Here is a 17,622-nt window from a genome sequence, read left to right as displayed (position 1 = left end):
TGTCGAATTGAGCCAAGTCGAGCCAAATCTTGTGTGTAGTTTCAAGTTCGTTTTTCACTTATTCTGCATAAACAATTTAATTATTATCAATGTTGCTACTTCCACCACAACTTATTATTATTATTATTATTATTATTATTATTATTATTATTATTATTATTATTATTAAATTCTGTAATTAACCTTGAAAGATAGGCAGTTTGCGTCTGAATACTAAAAACTAGTTGACTGCCGATTTCGGTAGTCGTGAAATCTAGGAAACAAGGACATCATTCACGAGGTTCTGGGTTTGAGTTCCAGAGGAGCAACTATTCGTGCTTGGGCCAAAATTTGTTAAAAGTTATAGCGTGCCAGGCAAATATGTTTAAAACTGTTCTGCCTGGGTCTACGGTTGTCAACGACTTGTGCGGCTTGGCTCACAGCTTATTCAATATCGAACCGAACCGAGAAGTAGGGATGCGCACGAGTCGAGACACAATTTTAAATTTCGAGTCGAATCGAGACTGCTCGTAAGTATCTTGATTCGAATCGAATATCTCAAAACTCTTCACATATTTTTAAAAATAGTTTTGAAGAAACTAATTACTCAGAAACAGTTATATATATATATATATATATATATATATATATATATATAAGTATATTATTATTATTATTATACAGGTGCGGATCCAAGGGGAGCTACAGCCCTCTTGACACTCAGGTATACACTGGATAAAATAAGCTTCAATCCTGCTTTACACTGAATAAAGCGGCAAACTGTGATTTAGTCGCTCCCTTGATCATATCCTAGATCCGGGGCTTTAAGGGTTCATAGCTGTAAAACTATAAGATCTATCGTTAGGGATGCGCACGAGACGAGTCGAGACAGCACATTTTCGAGACGAGGAAACCTCAAATCTTCTCTCGTGCTCATCCCTACCTATCGTAGTCGGGTTAAGACTTCACTTAGAAACTGATATGTGCGCTATCCAAATATACAATGTTTCAGAATCTAAAGTACACATGCGACAATTTTTAGAGAGGAACTTTGGCTATGTGCATATAATTTGAAGTACTCACCAAATACCTGTATAAAAATTGTTGCAGAAGTATGGCAGAATTCTGAAACATGGATATTTGGATAGCTCACGTACTAGTTCCTAAATAAGGTCTTGACCCTACTACGGTAGGTCGCCTAGTTTTGGAGCTATGGACCTTTAAAGTTCATTTCATCATATTTTTGGCAGCCTATAACTCCGAAATTAAGCATTTGTGCGCCCAGGTTTGTTATTACCTTTTGTCTTATCTTGGTGTCAGGAACAGTATTTCTTCCAGATATGTTTTTGGGTCACTGCCCCCCTCCCGGAGGTCTGAGAGTGCCCCCCCCCCCGAGGAGACCAAAATATTACGTCTATAATACAATAATAAATAGAATAGTACCAGCAGTGCCCCTTCCCCCACCCTGAACATTTTTTTTCTGAAAGAACAACTGGTCAGGAATCTCCTTGCATTTTTTAAATGGAGTATCGCATCGCAGTTTGCAGTGCAAATGGGAATGCAATGCAGTGCAAACATGGAAATGCAACATTGCATTTACATGTTTGCACTGCAAATTGAAAAATGTATAGCAAATTGCGATACATCTTTGTGTCTTAAATTACTACGTAAGCTAAAATAAGGAGCAAGTTAAAAATATATTACTATTATTTCAAGAAACTTCCCCCGACTTGAAGGGTCGGTTATTGCAAGAAAAAATGCCTCGACTTTGGATTACAATAGTTTTCCACTTTTGTCTTTCCTTCTCTTTGTCAGTTTATTGTTACTGGGTCAGTCTTCAGATCTTCTCAGGTTTTGGGTGATTATCCTTGTTTCTGAGCGTGTAATAATAAAAAAAATGTTCCTTGAAGAAAAGGCGCATTGGCATCAGATTGGACCTAGCCGATATATGGTATATATAGCATGATTGTGGCTTGGTTAGTAAAACGCAGAAGTGCGTACAGTAGATCAGTAAAACAGTAACGGTATTCTTCAATGCCAAAAAGACAGTATAGGAAATTACACTCATCTTTGTCTCTTTTCTTTTTGCTTTTCATTTGAAGTACTGATATACCTGATACCCATTTACGTTCCTTGTTAAAAACATCATATGTTTTAGCAAGATTTCTTCTTGGGAGACGCCGCGAACCTCAAAAAACATACCGAACAAATGGACTCTGTCTTTCTGTGTGTGTTTGAACCAATGAGTTGTTTTTCCTAAACCTAATTGTTGAATTTGCCGCTCTGGTAAAACTATTTCGCTCAATTTGACAAATAATATAATAAAATATAATACTTATCCAGCAATGAGCGTGGATTGCAAGGAAAAGCAGTAAACCCTAAAGTACCCCTGTAGCAGGGGCGGATCCAGAACGGACTTCTGGGGGTGGGGGTGGATTGTAATACTACTACTTAGCTAGTTTTAAGAGCTCCAAATTTTGGGGTGGGTTTTATTTACATATAAAATAAGAAAGCTTCCTCTTCCGTGGGAGGGGGGGGCGATTGCCCCGATCGCTCCCTGGATCCGTGTCTGCCCTATAGCCTCTCCCCGAAATTAAATACATTGATCTATTCTATCCAATTCGAAGTCATTTTCGCTTCCATGTTATTGGTGACGGAGCTCTTGTTCTTTGTATCTCTGTACTCAAGAAAATAATAATAATAATAATAATAATAATAATAATAATAATAATAATAATAATAATAATAATAATAAAGCATCTGAATAATAAAGATATTTTTCACCCTTCTTTAAACTTTCTGTGTATTTCTCTGAATCTGGATATGTTGTTTTATAGTGTATAATGCAAAAAGGCTTCAAACAGCAATCTGGCAAAAAGTATTTGTGTAAAAGACACAAACGTCTTATCAAGTTGTTCTACAAACAACTAAACAGCTGACCTTGTTTCTGTTTGCCTTTAAACACAATGTTACGATTTACAAGGCACAGACAAAAGTAGAGAGCAACATGATATTCGCCTAAGGGCAACTTCGTCGCTAAACTGAAGACTAGCACTCTGTCAATATATTGCATAGCTATCAATAAGTCAGACTCACAGGTTTTTTCCAAACGTTTTGTATAACAGGTTAATCAAACTACGTTGTTGTAGGTAAGGGATGAGACTCTGAAAGATCGATGTGTTGGAGGTTAGAGCCGTAGCTAGAAATTTCGTTGCCCGGGGCAAAGTAGAATTCGGCGTCCCCCGACACTCACCTTACCAAGATTTGACTTTACTTTATGTGCTTTTATTTTTAACATATAAGAGAAACACCTTTTTGTGGTTATGCTACGCTGTTTTTTTTTTTTACCAAGCCGCTTAGACAGCCAAAAGCGATCGTTATGTATTCTTTAACAAATAAGAGTCACTCTCAAGAGGCTTATTTTAGACCTGCTGCTAAACTTGCCAAACTACCTTGTATACAAATCCATTTGGAGAATAATTATGAAAAAAGCATGGAGTCGATTCTCCTACGTCAGGACGACAATGTTAGACATGGAGTTGCTGGACGCGAGTGGTAGCGTTGGAAAGGTCCGGGTCCCCTGAGTCGAGTCGAGTTCTCGAGTCGAGCTAAAAGATGTCTGTTTCGAGTCGAATCAAGTTTCAAAAAAAAACTCGCTCGAACTCGCTCGTGCCCATCCCTAACCACTGCCCCTGAGTGCAGTAGTAATGTCAAAAGTTTGGCCCAGGCTACGAAGCTTAAGGAATGGGGTCCTGACGTCATGGATTCGGGTCCCTTCTATTCGCCTATTAAGGGGATCTTCTACCTCTTCGCTTATGTTTCTAAGTTCCCATTTGAAAACATGTAAATTTTAATATGGTAATTTCTAACAAAGTATTGCAGGTAATGACTTGAAATGTTTAATACAAATACACTAGACCCATATAAATCCAACCACGGTTTCCAATTTACGTTACATGCGTTAGATTAATTGCAATATATTCTTCAGTAAGTTTGGCAACAGAGAATAAAAAGTATGCTGCAGAGGGGAGAGGGCTGACCATCTGTTCTAGCTGCTTTTAATGTGATTCTCACTTCTCAGTGGTTAGAATGGTCTGGACTGGAAGAGCCTAAAACCACTTCTTTCTTCCTTTCACGGTTTGTTTGTTTCTTCCACCCCCTGCAGTCACAAGAAGACAACTTGTTTCGGAAAGCATTTTGAATTAGTAGCAAAAAGCAAAACTGAATGACACCACGGACGGATTAAAGGGAGGGGCGGTCACTCCCTCCGAGAACATTTGAATACTTTGAGTAATCGGAGTAAGAAACTAGAAATTGCGTAATCTAATAAGAAAAGTTTCTTGAAGTATACAGATCAAGACGCATTTCAAGTGTCACAGCATTGTACTCTCCTCCCCTCCCCTCCCAACTCCCTTCTGAAGAAGTTCTCTTTTGATCCTCTGTTCCATATTAGCCTTTACACTTACACTTTCACTATCCAGTATTGATTTTGACCATACCATCTGCACAGCAAGGCGAGTAAGGTTTACGAGTCCTTCCTGCCCCCTTTTTCTGCCCCTTTTTTAAAAATTGCTAATTACAATAAAATTTATCGAAAACAATTCATCCCAACGATAAAGACTTATACACATTCATTATTGCAATCTTAAAATAAACTCGCCGCCTGTCGCGTATGCTAGCGATCTAATATATACGAATAGATGAAAAGTTAGTTTGAAGCCTTATGTATGGTTTTTCTGTAAGTAAGTCCGAATTCATACTTGTTTCTATTGTTGCATCCACAAAAGTGAGAGCCAAATCGATTTAGGCTCGTTGGTCTTTGCGAGGTCCCTAAAGATGCAAGGCCGTGGGCAGTCGCCCACCACTTGAAACGCCTCTGCACTAGAGGTCTGCACGTGCACGGGCCTACAAAGCATGTATCACTTCGGGCCCGGGAGGGGTTCGGGCAGTAGCGTCATTTCAGATTTGGCTTGGGGGGCAAGACCCCTTGATATATGTAAAATTTCGCGTTTTTCACTGACTTACTACTATTCTATTGATAAAATCCATATAAATCTCAAACTCAGGGGGGCAAATGCCCCTCCTTGCCCCCCTAAATGACGCCCCTGGGTTCGGGTTGTGAATTTTTAAATATACAACCATATTTCTTGGACTTTTTCAGGCCTAACTTTGTAAATATAGAGTAAAACACAAATTGCACCGTCCTTTCTGAAGGACTTTTAAAACACAACTGCAAAATCAAACCTCGAATTGCTGTAAATAAAAATACAATCTTGCATTAATAATTAAGTTTCTGTGATTCGGGCTTATTTCGGGCTCATTTGATTATCACGGAGCTCAGTCCGGGCTCGGGCCTAAATGTTAAGACATATTTCGGACTCGGGTCGGGCCTCACATTGTAAATTCACGGGCCGGGCCCAGGCTGAAAATTCCGACCCGTGCAGATCTCTGCTCTGTACCCGCACACATTCCTTCCTAGTCCAGAAAATCTCCTCCCCTCCGCATCGTCAATAATGGTAAATTTGTTCCTCGTATATTTGCTTATATAAGAGAAGTGCAAACGAGAACTCTAAACTTTGTTCGTTCTCTGGGGTAATGTGAGTAATGCAAATGAAGAAAGGTATGCGTAATATACAAATGTCAGAAAAACTTGATATCAATTTGAATAGACCTTTTACGTAATGTTTATTTTAAAAATAATAAACTTATGCAAATATATCGAGGCATCTGAAATTTTTAATGTTAAATAGTGGCGAGTGAGCCAGAAGGGGCGTGCACTATTCAGTTAGTCAAAGAACTCATATATGTAGCTTGAAAACTACTACTATTTAAACCAATATTGAATTAGACAAATTTGTAAAAAGTAGGATATTTATAGTTGGAAATAGTGTGTGTATTTTTTTAGGAGGAAACCCAGAAGTACATTCTCGATAAAATAATAATAATAATAATAATAATAATAATAATAATAATAATAATAATAATAATAATAATAATAATAATAATCTTCCTTACTTCAATCATAGGTTGAAGCGCAAGAAGGAAATTTTAAAACTTTTCTCTCCCCTGGGGAAGATTTTTTATAATTTGATAAGGTCTCTTCTTCGTAACTGCATCTATCCTTGGTCGGGCCGCGGTGGCTCAGTGGTAGAGCGTTCACCTCTAATGCATGGCGTCCTTAGTTCGATCTCAGCTCGCACCAAGTGAAATTAGTGGTGGACAAACACCGTGTGCGTTGATTTTCTCGGGGTTCTCCCGTTTCCTCCCACTTTCTTCATTCCACCATTTCATTCATTTCTCATAATCACCGTCTCCTTTAGCCTAATCGGCATAACCGTGGGACGTAAAACTCAAAGATTTCATTTCAATTTTTCATTTACCTTCCATGGGTTTCATACTGCGGGCACTGGAGTTTCCGAACTATATCATGGCGGCCATTTTGAAACTGGTGCTCCATATGAAACATCTTTTAGTACAGTGTTACTTAGTTTTACAAGACCTTTCGAACGAGGTATTACTCGACCCATGTTCCCATTTGACATTTCAGAGTTACCCTCCGTTACCCCCATTTACGGGCGGCGGAGAGGAGTACTTTTGACGGAATTGGTTTTCCCCCTTAGCAATATATAACGTGTACTTCAAACATTTCTTCTATGTTTTATCATTTTTCAGATATTTCCGTGGATTGATTAAAATGGCCCACCCTGTATATATATATATATATATATATATATATATATATATATATAGATAGATAGATAGATAGATAGATAGATAGATAGATAGATAGATAGATAGATAGATAGATATGTTGGTGCACCAGTAAGCTCACAAGAGTACAGATTAATTCATTCTTGATTTTAATCTACAGAACAAATGCTTTTTATGAAAGCAAAGGGACTGCTACACATAGATGGCTAAGTGAGGTAAATAAAATTTAAACTTCAAATGAAACTTGGGTGGCTCACCGACAATGGCTCATTTAACACGTTTGATAACAGCGCGGGTAATAGCAGATTTATAAACGTAGTAGATAGAGCCTGTGTAGGTAAATGGGTACCGCGTGAGACTGTCATTCTAAGGGTCTGGGGTTCGAGTCTCCGCCTAAACTGAGTTAATTTTTTTTCAAGGAATTCAACACTAAATGATGTTCGCGTTTGATACTGAAAGAGATTTATCCTATGAAGGAAGAAAACCCAAGATGGGGGCAGCGGGAAAGACGCAAACTCTTTATCCTTAAGTGTTAAAATTTAATTTATTCCCATATCTTTTGCTCTTTCCTTTCCTTCTTTTCTCATTTTGTTTAGCTATCCGTACTTTTTCGGTTTCTGCATGAAGCGTATTATTGTTTTCGTTTTCTTTGCATTAATTCCTATCTCTTTGAACTTAATGTGAATGGAATTTCTGCAGATTTATCTCGTGGTTGTTTCTCTAAATGATGCTCTCAGATAGTAATACTTTTTCCTCCGAGTGGAGGAATATCCTGGCATGTTATGTTTTCGGGCACGTATTTGCTGTCATGTTGGTTGTCCAACTATCAGACATCGAGTGAAACTATTCTGCTACTGGAAAAAGCTATCATTTCTTATGTATCCAACCTCCATTTTCTACTGTCGCTGACTGTACAACCCACCGCTCCCCTCCAGAAGTCCGTCCTGGATCCGCCCCTGACATCAGCAAATGATGAGACCAACTTTAAAACACTACTTATGCTCTATTGACTCGATTGGGACCTTAATAGCCCCTCTCAAAGAATTTCCGACAAAACCCGCCCTTACACTTTAATCTTAAATATCTCGGTAACTACTCACCAGCAAGTGATGAGACCACCTTTAAAACACTCTTTGGGTCCTACTGAATGAATGACACCTTAATTGTCCCTCTCTGACAATTTCCGACAAAAAAAACTTACACTTTAATCTTAAATATCTCGGAAACTACTCATCAGCAAGTAATGAAACCAACTTAGAACACTCCTTAGGTCATACAGAATCGATTGACCCCCTAATTTTTCCTCTCAGACAATTTCCGACAAAATCTATCTTCTACCAAAAATGTCTTTGGTCGTTACCAGTAAACACTCGGTTAATATGTCACAACTGAAAAGAATTAAAATTTTTCTTGACAAGGTAAGAGAAGAAAGTTTGCTTAAAGTAGTAATTATTGTATACAGCATTCTGAACCTGTACGAGGCTTAGATCCTACTTCCCAGGGACCTACGCAGGAATTTATTTTGGGAGGGTAAGTAACTCAAGTGGTAGAGCGTTGGCTTTGCATTTGGGAGGTCGTGGGTTCGATTCCCGCTGCCCACCATCCTGACTGGAGTTTTCCAGGGTTTTCCTCAGTCCTAACTTGCAAATGCCGGGATGGTACCTACTGAACAGGCCCTGGCCGATACCTTCCCAAATCTTTTTCATTGTTAATGTTGTTGTTATATATCCAGTATAAAATGGCCTCTGAGCTGTATCTGGTGATTGTTAAGTAAAATTTAATACGAGGCAAAATTATATTAAATTTGTAAATTACCCCTAAAATCAGACTAAATTTACGGAAAAGTTGAAATTTCTTGAGGTCTGGATCTCCAGGGCTCATCCCTGTGTACGTTTTCGTTGCTTCCCCTTGCTTGTAATTTTTAAATAAAAGTACTTTTTACTAGTGACTTTCCTCAAGAGCTGCCACTCTTCATTAGTGTTAACAAGCAAAAGGAAAAAAACATTAGTGAATATATAATTTCTACTTTCCAATATATTCTCTCTGACCGTGCACAACCAGTCTGGAATTATTATCGCAAATGACTGTCTCTGAGAAGGAAATGTTTTCTTATCTTTTGTTGCAGTGCTAGCTGTCTAGAACTAAGACAAACTGTCACCACCGTCGGCTATGGTTCAGCAGGTGTCAGTTATTGGGTACGACCGAAGATTTTTTTAAAAAAAGAAAGAAAAAACTTTAAAAAAGTGTCTTGTGCTACAGCAGACACGTAGCCAAAGGGGGTCTGGGAGGTCTGGACCTCCCCTTTGAGACCAGAAATGATAAAAATTAAGGATGAAAGAAAATGAAATGAGAAAGAGAAGGATCAATGCTAAAAAATTAAAAAATGTACAGGAAGGTTTTGCTTACTTTTTCTTATGAGGAGATTCGTATTACTTGCAGTACATGGTAGCGAGGTGATCGAGATATCCTGGAAGAGTCAGGGAATTAGAAATTTCTAGAAAAGTTACAGAATTCTCAGAATTTCTGCTACTAGTCAGGGAGATTGCAAGCTTCCGAAACCATAGTACCGTTGAGTAACAGCGTGGACACTTTTTATCATAATTTTTCCTCATCGCATCCTTGCAGAATCAAACATGTTATTCCAAAAACAATTTTCTACTGCTCCTTTAACCTGTCATTTGGAACCGACAATAGTTGACGGAATAATAAAAACAAAAATTTATATGGAAAAGGAGTTCTATTAGCATTTGATTCAACAGAAACAGGAACGCAAATATTGTAAAATATTTTACAAGACATTATTGAGTACTGTATGTACTTTTCATAATAGTTGAGATCATAATGAAAGGAAAAATTGTTATATTTGAATGAACAAAGAAAGGAACGTAAATATTGTATAATCTTTTTCAATCTTTTTATTCTTTTATTACTCGAGGTTTCTTCATAGTTTGTTATTAGAATACTTATCAATATATTCTCATTTTATTGTCCTAACAAACCAATATATGTTGATAGTAAAGTAGTTTACATTGATCAAGCTCCTGAGCCTTTTGAATTTCATAACCCCCCCCCCCATTACGAAATCCTGGCTAAACGAACCAATATATGTTCCAGTAAAATAGTTTAGAATGATCGAACCCTTGGTGTGATGATCACAGTATTTCATGTCACAGACCCCCCTTCACGAAATCCTGGCTACGTGCCTGGCTACAGTAATAGTATTAGGGTCTTCGCGGTGATTTATGCTATGTGCACATTTATATTGTTTAACAGAAGATAGCACTGAAAAACTAGAATACATTTTTTTCAGTAATAAAGATTAAATAGTAAATACAGGGTGCTTCAAAACAACACCGACAACGTTTGGGACGTGATTCCTGAGGGTTACATGCGTAGGATCTACACTGAGTAGCATCCACACTGCATAGAATCCACACTGCGTAGAATCCATACTGCATACGATCCAAACTGCGTACGATCCAAGCTGAAAACGGCATAGGATCCAAAACAGGTAAGGTCATATGATCAAACAAAAAAAAAAAACCTATTATTTTATAATCACAGAATATTAAGTAATAATATTTTTTTGAAGTTATATAGGGAAAAACCGGAGTAGGATCAAAACTGTATACGACCGAAACTGCGTAGCGTCAAAACTGCGTAGGAACAAAACTGCGTAGGAACAAAACTGCATAGGATCCACACTGCGTACGATCCAAACTTCGTAACACCAACAGTGCGTACGATCCAAACTGCATAGAAACGAAACTGACAAATAAAATAGTGACAAACATAATTAAATAATCATACAGGGGTGTACCCAGGAAGTTTTTCTTGGGGGATTATGACTTATTCAGGAGGGCCGAAAAAGCTAAGTCTTGTCTCAGCAGGGAGAAAGGGAGAGAAAGGAGAAGCCTCCCCCCAAGGTCCCCAAGTTGTGATCAAGTTGGCAAATGCCTTGTTCAGAAGATTGTCGTTACTTTCAATTGACTTAGCTTAACATTTTCTTAGTTACCTAGTTGCTGTGAATTGTCACTTCATTTATTAACTTTGCAGGGGACACAATTGAAAAAAAAATGAAATGAAATCTTTAAGTTTTACGTCCCACGGTTATGCCGGTTAGGCTAAAGGAGACGGTGATGATGAGAGATGAGTAAAATGGTGGAATGAAGAAAGTGGGAGGAAACGGGAGATCCCCGAGAAAACCCACGAGCACGGTGTTTGTCCACCACAAAGTCCACACGGCGCGAGCTGGGATCGAAGCAGGGACCCCAAGCACCGGAGGTGAACGCTCTACCACTGAGCCACCGCGCCCCCATGTAACACAATTGAAGGTCCATGTAATTAGGTCAAGTTTTTGCTAGTTTGGGCTTCGACCCAAATTTACTAACTTCCATGGTTGTTTTGTTTAAAACAAAATATTTAAAACAAATGATTAAAACTTGTTTTAAACAATTGATTTTGTTTAAAACAAATTTTGTTTACGTTTTAAACATTTTGTTTTAAACACGTGTATTTTGAAGACTTGTCTTAAACATATGTCTATTTGCATTTTATTTTATTTTTGTTAAAAAAATCTTTCAGAGCAAGAGAACTGTTCAAAAGTGCTTCCCAATCAGGAGACTATTTTCTTCCCATGTGGATGTTTTGATTTCTCGTGGCTACGGCAGGTCAATGTGGTGATCTGCAATTTATTTTGTCTCTTTTCCCCCTTATTTTTAACGTATATTGTATTCTTTAAATGCTTCTCAGTTAACTTGCTAGAAAGTGTCGTAGTCGAAGGTTGGACTACTTGTAGAACTGATATTAAAAATAAATAAAACAATTATCACGGAAACAAACTTTTGTGTTGTAATCTGAAAACAAACAACAGATTATTTGCTAAGTTGAGCTTCTGAAATTAAAATATCGCAGGCATTCGTTTGTACAGTACATGTTCGTTCCCAGTCTCCGTACAACATGGAATCCTTTAACATGAGTTATACGGGAAGAAAAAAGGACATAATTTGGCGCAAATTTATTAGAGTAACTCAAACTCCATCAGATGAGTAAACGATCATACGAGCTTGTTGCAAAACGTGTAAGAAAGAAATGGGTGGTTTAGTTCAAAGAACGAAAATCATTATGAAAAATGCAATGCATGGTAAAATATGGAAATCCAAACAAATGGTAAAAATGTTGATCCGAAAATTGCTTCTGATGAATCTAACGTCAGTGGTGTGGCTGAGATGCAACTGGAAACTTCAGGTAAAAATTAATTTTGTATCAATAATATATTTTTCATTATATTATGAAAATTTTATTTCGTACCTCTTCCCCACCATAGTTCTAAATTTTCTTTGAAACTTTACTTGCAACTTGGCATAGCTTGTATGAAGAGACCAGGCGAGAAACGCAAGGTATGGCAGTCGCTCGTGTAACTAACCATTAAAGTGTGATACTTATTATAACGTTAGTGCTGAACGTCAAGGTCTGGGACAATTTGATCTCAATTTGTTCGTCTGTATGTATGTATGTACCACGCTACAGGGTGCAATATTCAGTCTTTTAACATTAAATTTTGAGGATAGAGACACGAGACGTCGGAATTTGCTGTATAGATTTTGACTGCGATCCCATGTAAAATTTCAAAATTAGTGGTTCGGATCCCACTTTAAACAAAAAGTCCTGTCTCATATTGCCTTGCTACTGATGCAAGATGTAATCAATCAAACTAAACCAACTAATTTTATGTGTTTCGAACAACCTTAGGTTGCAGGATAAATTTGGCTCCAACTCAACATTTAGAGCACAAGGGATCCAAGTCAATTTTCAGAAAGGTTCACTTTTGCTCAGCAAACGTAATATCTTCGTAGCATAGGGTATGAAATAAATGAAACAAAAATCACATGAAAGCGTGTGGACTAGAGTTTCATAGGATAACCGCTAGACAAGGGCGTTGACGGAATGGGGAGGGCTATTTTCCCCCTCCTTGCTCATAAATTTAAGATATTAACATTATACTTGTATTGCGTATTCTGCAGCGTGGGAATGATTAGCAAGTCAAACTCCGAATGTCATAGTCAATGATGCATAATTACGTTAAATAATAGCAGAATGTGTCCAAAAGAATACACCGACGTAAAATGTCATATTTTCACAACCACGAATCCGAGATGAAAGAAAGAAAAACTACATGAAAAAAAGGAATCTAGAATTTTGTATGATTGCCGCTAGACATGGGCGTTTGTTTAGAAGTCATCCGTCTTCTTCCCTGAATTTCAGATTTTTGGGGCAGTAATGCAGATTTAGAAACCTTTCGCTTAGCAAAGTCCAACATTTAAAAATTGAAGTCCTTTCACCGAATAAATACGGATTTTGATAGTTATAATCCGAATAAATACGGAAGTTATAATCCATTTCCATTGGCCGTAAGGAGCTATAGGCCTATATTGCTATCTTGTATATTTTTTTTTACCCAAGGATTTCAAAGGTGGCTCTACTTTCGAGTTTCGGGCCTGCTTAAAATTCAGGAAATTGGACCTAAGCAACTTCTCAGTTTTAATCATCTGTATGTTCTTCGTATTTATTCGGTGTAAGGACCACATGCTTATTCTGTTGGACTTTGCTTATCAAAAGATTTCTAAAACTGTCTTACTGTCCCCAAAATCTGAAATGCAGGGTGCAGATGGGAGCGATTGCCCTCCTGCTCCACTGACGCCCCTATTAGCGGTTATCATATGAAACTATCCCACGCCTTTTCGCATGGTTTTAGTTACATTTATTTTGGATTCTTGACTGCGAAGTATTACGTTTTGAAATAGAATTCATTTGCTGAAAAAAACTGAAATTTATTGAAAATGGATGTGGATCTATTGTGCTCTAAACGCCCCAAATATTACCTTTCGTCAATAAATTCTTGACTCAAAAAACAACCAATTACAAAGACTTGCAGAAAATATAAAGTTAACACAACATGAGGTGTGCTTCAAGCATTACTTTTCGAAAACGTAGCCCTATTATTATAAAATAATTTTATTAGCATCAGTGTTATGAAATAGTAATCAAATTTTGCAACAAAAATCTCACCCGCCTTCACGAAACGCTAGTAGGGATGGTACCGAGACCGAGACGGACTTTTAAATACCGAGACGAGACCGAAATCGAGACGGGCTTTTACATATCGAGACGAGACCGAGACCGAGACAGGCCTCTATAAATCGAGACGAGATATTGGTCAGTCTCGAAAGTCTCGGTCTCGTCTCGAATATTGACAGCTATTTTGCCTTTACTCAAAATTTGTTTCGGTGAAGTGTGAGTGGGAATAATTTAAAATGCTGAAAATTTGTACCATGTTGTGTGAAATATCGAAGGGACAATTCTTCCAGATACTCTGCGATACGACTAGATAAACAACCAGTGTTGGCAACGCAAAATAAGGTTCAATTTTTTCTAATTGCACTATGTAAGGAATTACCTATTTCTAATTTAGATATTAAATAAAACCACAATACCACATACGGTGTACATTAGTCAGTGTAACAAAGGACAATACAGTATCACAAACATCAACATTTTAGAGATCTCTAATAACTCAAATGGCATAGACGGTGCAATGCGCATCATTTGTATCTTAGCGTCAAATACTATGGTCGTGGTATAATGTATTTCGAATGAACGAAGGATCAAAGTTACCAGAAATGGAAAATTTAACTTTTTCTAAAGATTTTACTTCTAAAACGCGCTGACATATCACGTCCCATGTAGATGCTTCCAAAAGACTTAAGTTATCATAATGTCATTTACAAGAATTGTTATTTCAAACCGTTTCAGAGATAGCAATTACATGGATAGTGATTGTTATACTGCTTAAAATAACGTATTTGTGTTAGCTTTATAATGGTTGTTGCTTTAGTTTGCTTCTATAACATTACAACAATAGTTTTTGGTGGTTTTAATTACAAGTCGCAGTTCCATTATTTTAAGTAGTGTTGCCAACTTAAATAAATTGCTGAATCATATTCTAAATATAGTGCAAATAACGTAGCTAAAATGTAAAATATTTTAAAATTACTCATAATTTTGTTTTATGGTGCAAGAATGTTTTCAAAAGACGATTTTTTTGTAGTCTTTATAATGTTAATGTTAATGTCAAAGTTTTGGTTCCAGCAATACATGTAAATGCAAATTGTAACTCAAATTAAATGTAACTGATAACTTTTCAGTAACCCTAGTTGTTCCCCTAAGCCATAATCCTGATGTACACAAAACCATGGTTAATTAAAAGTTCTAATTACACCCTAGTAACATTTCACTTGTGCATGCCGAAGTTAATTTATTCGATGATCTGGAGACAATTTAGCGCCCATTAATAAACTAAATAACATACAATGGAGTAAAATTACAGAAATGATATCGTATTATACAGTAATTTTGCCGTGCAAGTTCAAAAGTATAATAATAATAATAATAATAGTGATAATAATAATAATAATAATAATAATAATAATAATAATAATTATTATTATTATTATTATTATTATTATTATTATTATTATTATTATTATTTTTCATCGGTCCTGCGCGGAAAGTGAGAATTAAATCAATCACATGTGTAGTCAAGGTAAGGAGAAAATTCTAAACTGAATAAGACATTGAAGCGGGTCACAAGCTGGGAATAAGAATAGTGCATGGTGTAAATAAAGGATGACACCGACAGAGAAATCCAGAAACAGCAGGTAAACGGAGAAAAAAGAGTAGAAGTTGTTGAAGTGGAAACATAAAATACAAATAGGGATGAGCACGAGTCGAGCCAAAATTCGACTCGACTCGAGTTCAATTCGAGTCGAGTCAAAGGTAATTTTCTTGAGTTGAGTTCCGAGCCAAGTCGCTGTTTTCGAGGTCCAATTTCGAGTTCGTTTTAACTTGTTTTGAAATAATGGCCTGATTAGACTAGAAAGCGAAAGCCCTGAGAAATGTAAGCAGTAATGTGGAATACTTTTAGTGTTGCTCACCACAGGGGTGCGTCTCGTCTCGTAATTTTAGTGCATCTCGTGGGGCAATTTTAGTGTATCTCGTCTTGTCTAGATAACGAGAGAATAAGAGTTTTTTAGTATTATTATTACGAGACAGCCTCAAATGTCGTAATCACCAATATAAGTATATACTGTAGTTCTTAAAATCAAGGCTGAGACCTGCGTGGTTGGATTCTTGAGCCCAAGCAGAAGACCAACCCGGGTAGTGATATCAACCGGCTCCGCTCGTATCAACTGAACGAACAGCTCGAGTCGGCTCGGTTCGGATGAGCCGTCAGCTCGGCCCAAATGAGCCGATGACCTGAGCCGGCTCAGTTGGAACAAGCCATCGGCTCGGCTCAATTTAGCCGATGGCTCGAGCTTTCTCGGTTGGGATGGATCACCTACTCGGCTCATGTGAACCGGTTCGAGCCAGCTAAGTCGAAACTAGTTCATCGGCACGGTTCGACTCAGTTCAATTAAGCCGATGGCTCAAATCGGCTCGGTTGGGTGAGCTGTTGGCTCGGCTCACTTCTCGGTTCGGTTCGGTAGTGAATGAACTATAAGCCGAGCCGCTCGAGCCGTTGAGAAGCCTAAACCCGGTCCCAGCTGTTTTGAACATGTTTGGCTGAAGCCTATAACTTCTAACAATTTTTGGCTCGAGCTCGAATACTTACCCCTTCGGAACTCAAACCCAGAACGTGACCGATGTCCTTGCCTCTTGAAGACTTCTCGACGAATGAGATCGACAGTCAATTAGCTTTTACTATTCAGATACAAACCGCATATCTTTTAAAGATTATACACGGTGTTGATATAATAATAATAATAATAATAATAATAATAATAATAATAATAATAATAATAATAATAATAATAATAATAATAATAACGGCATAAAAAATTTAACCTTGCCTTAAAATTTGGTAAAACATACTTAAAAGAGGAGATTTCGGGGAAAGGGTTCCGTACCTTCAAGACACTTCTGCAACTACCTACTTTTTAAACAAGTGCTTTCCACTAAAATTTCATGTAGGAAGTATTCTACTGTATGTTTTAAGGAAAATAACTGTAATAAAATTAACTGAATATCACGCAACAGTAAGGCATATAATAAACTAATTTTCAGGATATGCAGAGGTAAATATAAAAGCTTTGCTAGAAAAATACCTACACAGACCATAATTCAATGAGCTCTGAAATACAATGTAACTAAATAGCCTATGAGATTTAGTCTACAGAGCAATTGTTACTTAAAGAATGGACATACACTATTTCGAGAATCAAGACAAGACGGGAAATGTTTACCATACTTTTCGTCTCGCCTCGATTCTCATCTCCAAAGCGAGACGAAAATTTTGAGTTAGCCTTGTCCCGTCTCGAATGTAAAATGTTATTTTGTTTGTTTTAGAAACGAGATGAGAAATTCCTCTTGTCGTGGGCAACATTAAACCAAACCGAAATATTCTTTCCAAATGTCACGTTTCTGTTTGTAATAGTATGACCTGAGTGATAATTAGCTCCTAGCTTTTAATCTTCTACGAGATAGTAATAATTCTTATTAGTTTATTATTATTACTATTATTATTCCTGAATATTTGATAGTTCAAGTATTGAAACATCCGAGTACTCAAATATCTGAATATAATAAAACGTGTGTAATCGCCGATCAATCGCCTTCAAAAATCCTAAAGTAAAAAAAAAATGCGACGTGGATTCGCACAAGCACCTTGACCACTGAACCACGATCGCTACGCGATAAACGCTTCGTCTTTAGTCTGGTTACGTTATGTTTCTTTGTCTCCGCTTGCAAACTTGTATGTTATATTTCTTCGATTCAAAATGTCTTTCGTATTTCTTTTATGATGTTGGCAAAGTTTACATTAATAACTTGAGTTGTTCTTAAACCGTTGGTTCAAAAGTTTGTTTTTCTCTCCAC

At 37.2% G+C, this 17,622-nt stretch overlaps 1 protein-coding gene and 1 long non-coding RNA gene across 7 annotated transcripts in view; one reads left to right on the top strand and one right to left on the bottom strand.

Annotated features, from left to right (window-relative positions):
* The window catches only part of LOC145661112 (extracellular matrix organizing protein FRAS1-like), a 3,375,101-nt gene that overhangs the window by 1,522,174 nt on the left and 1,835,305 nt on the right, over positions 1–17,622 (bottom strand). The window lies entirely within an intron of this gene.
* LOC145661134 (uncharacterized) overlaps positions 11,617–17,622 on the top strand; it is a 535,905-nt gene continuing 529,899 nt past the window's right edge. Inside the window, exon 1 of the long non-coding RNA XR_014126882.1 lies at positions 11,617–11,937. This is a non-coding gene — a long non-coding RNA (uncharacterized LOC145661134). The remainder of the gene's footprint in view (positions 11,938–17,622) is intronic.

The sequence above is a fragment of the Thermobia domestica genome, chromosome 1 (assembly GCF_964235325.1).
Source record: "Thermobia domestica chromosome 1, izTheDome1.hap1.1, whole genome shotgun sequence".
Taxonomy (NCBI): Eukaryota; Metazoa; Arthropoda; class Insecta; order Zygentoma; family Lepismatidae; genus Thermobia; species Thermobia domestica.
Note: the sequence above shows the minus strand (reverse complement) of the source record. Positions and strands in the feature narration are given on the sequence as shown.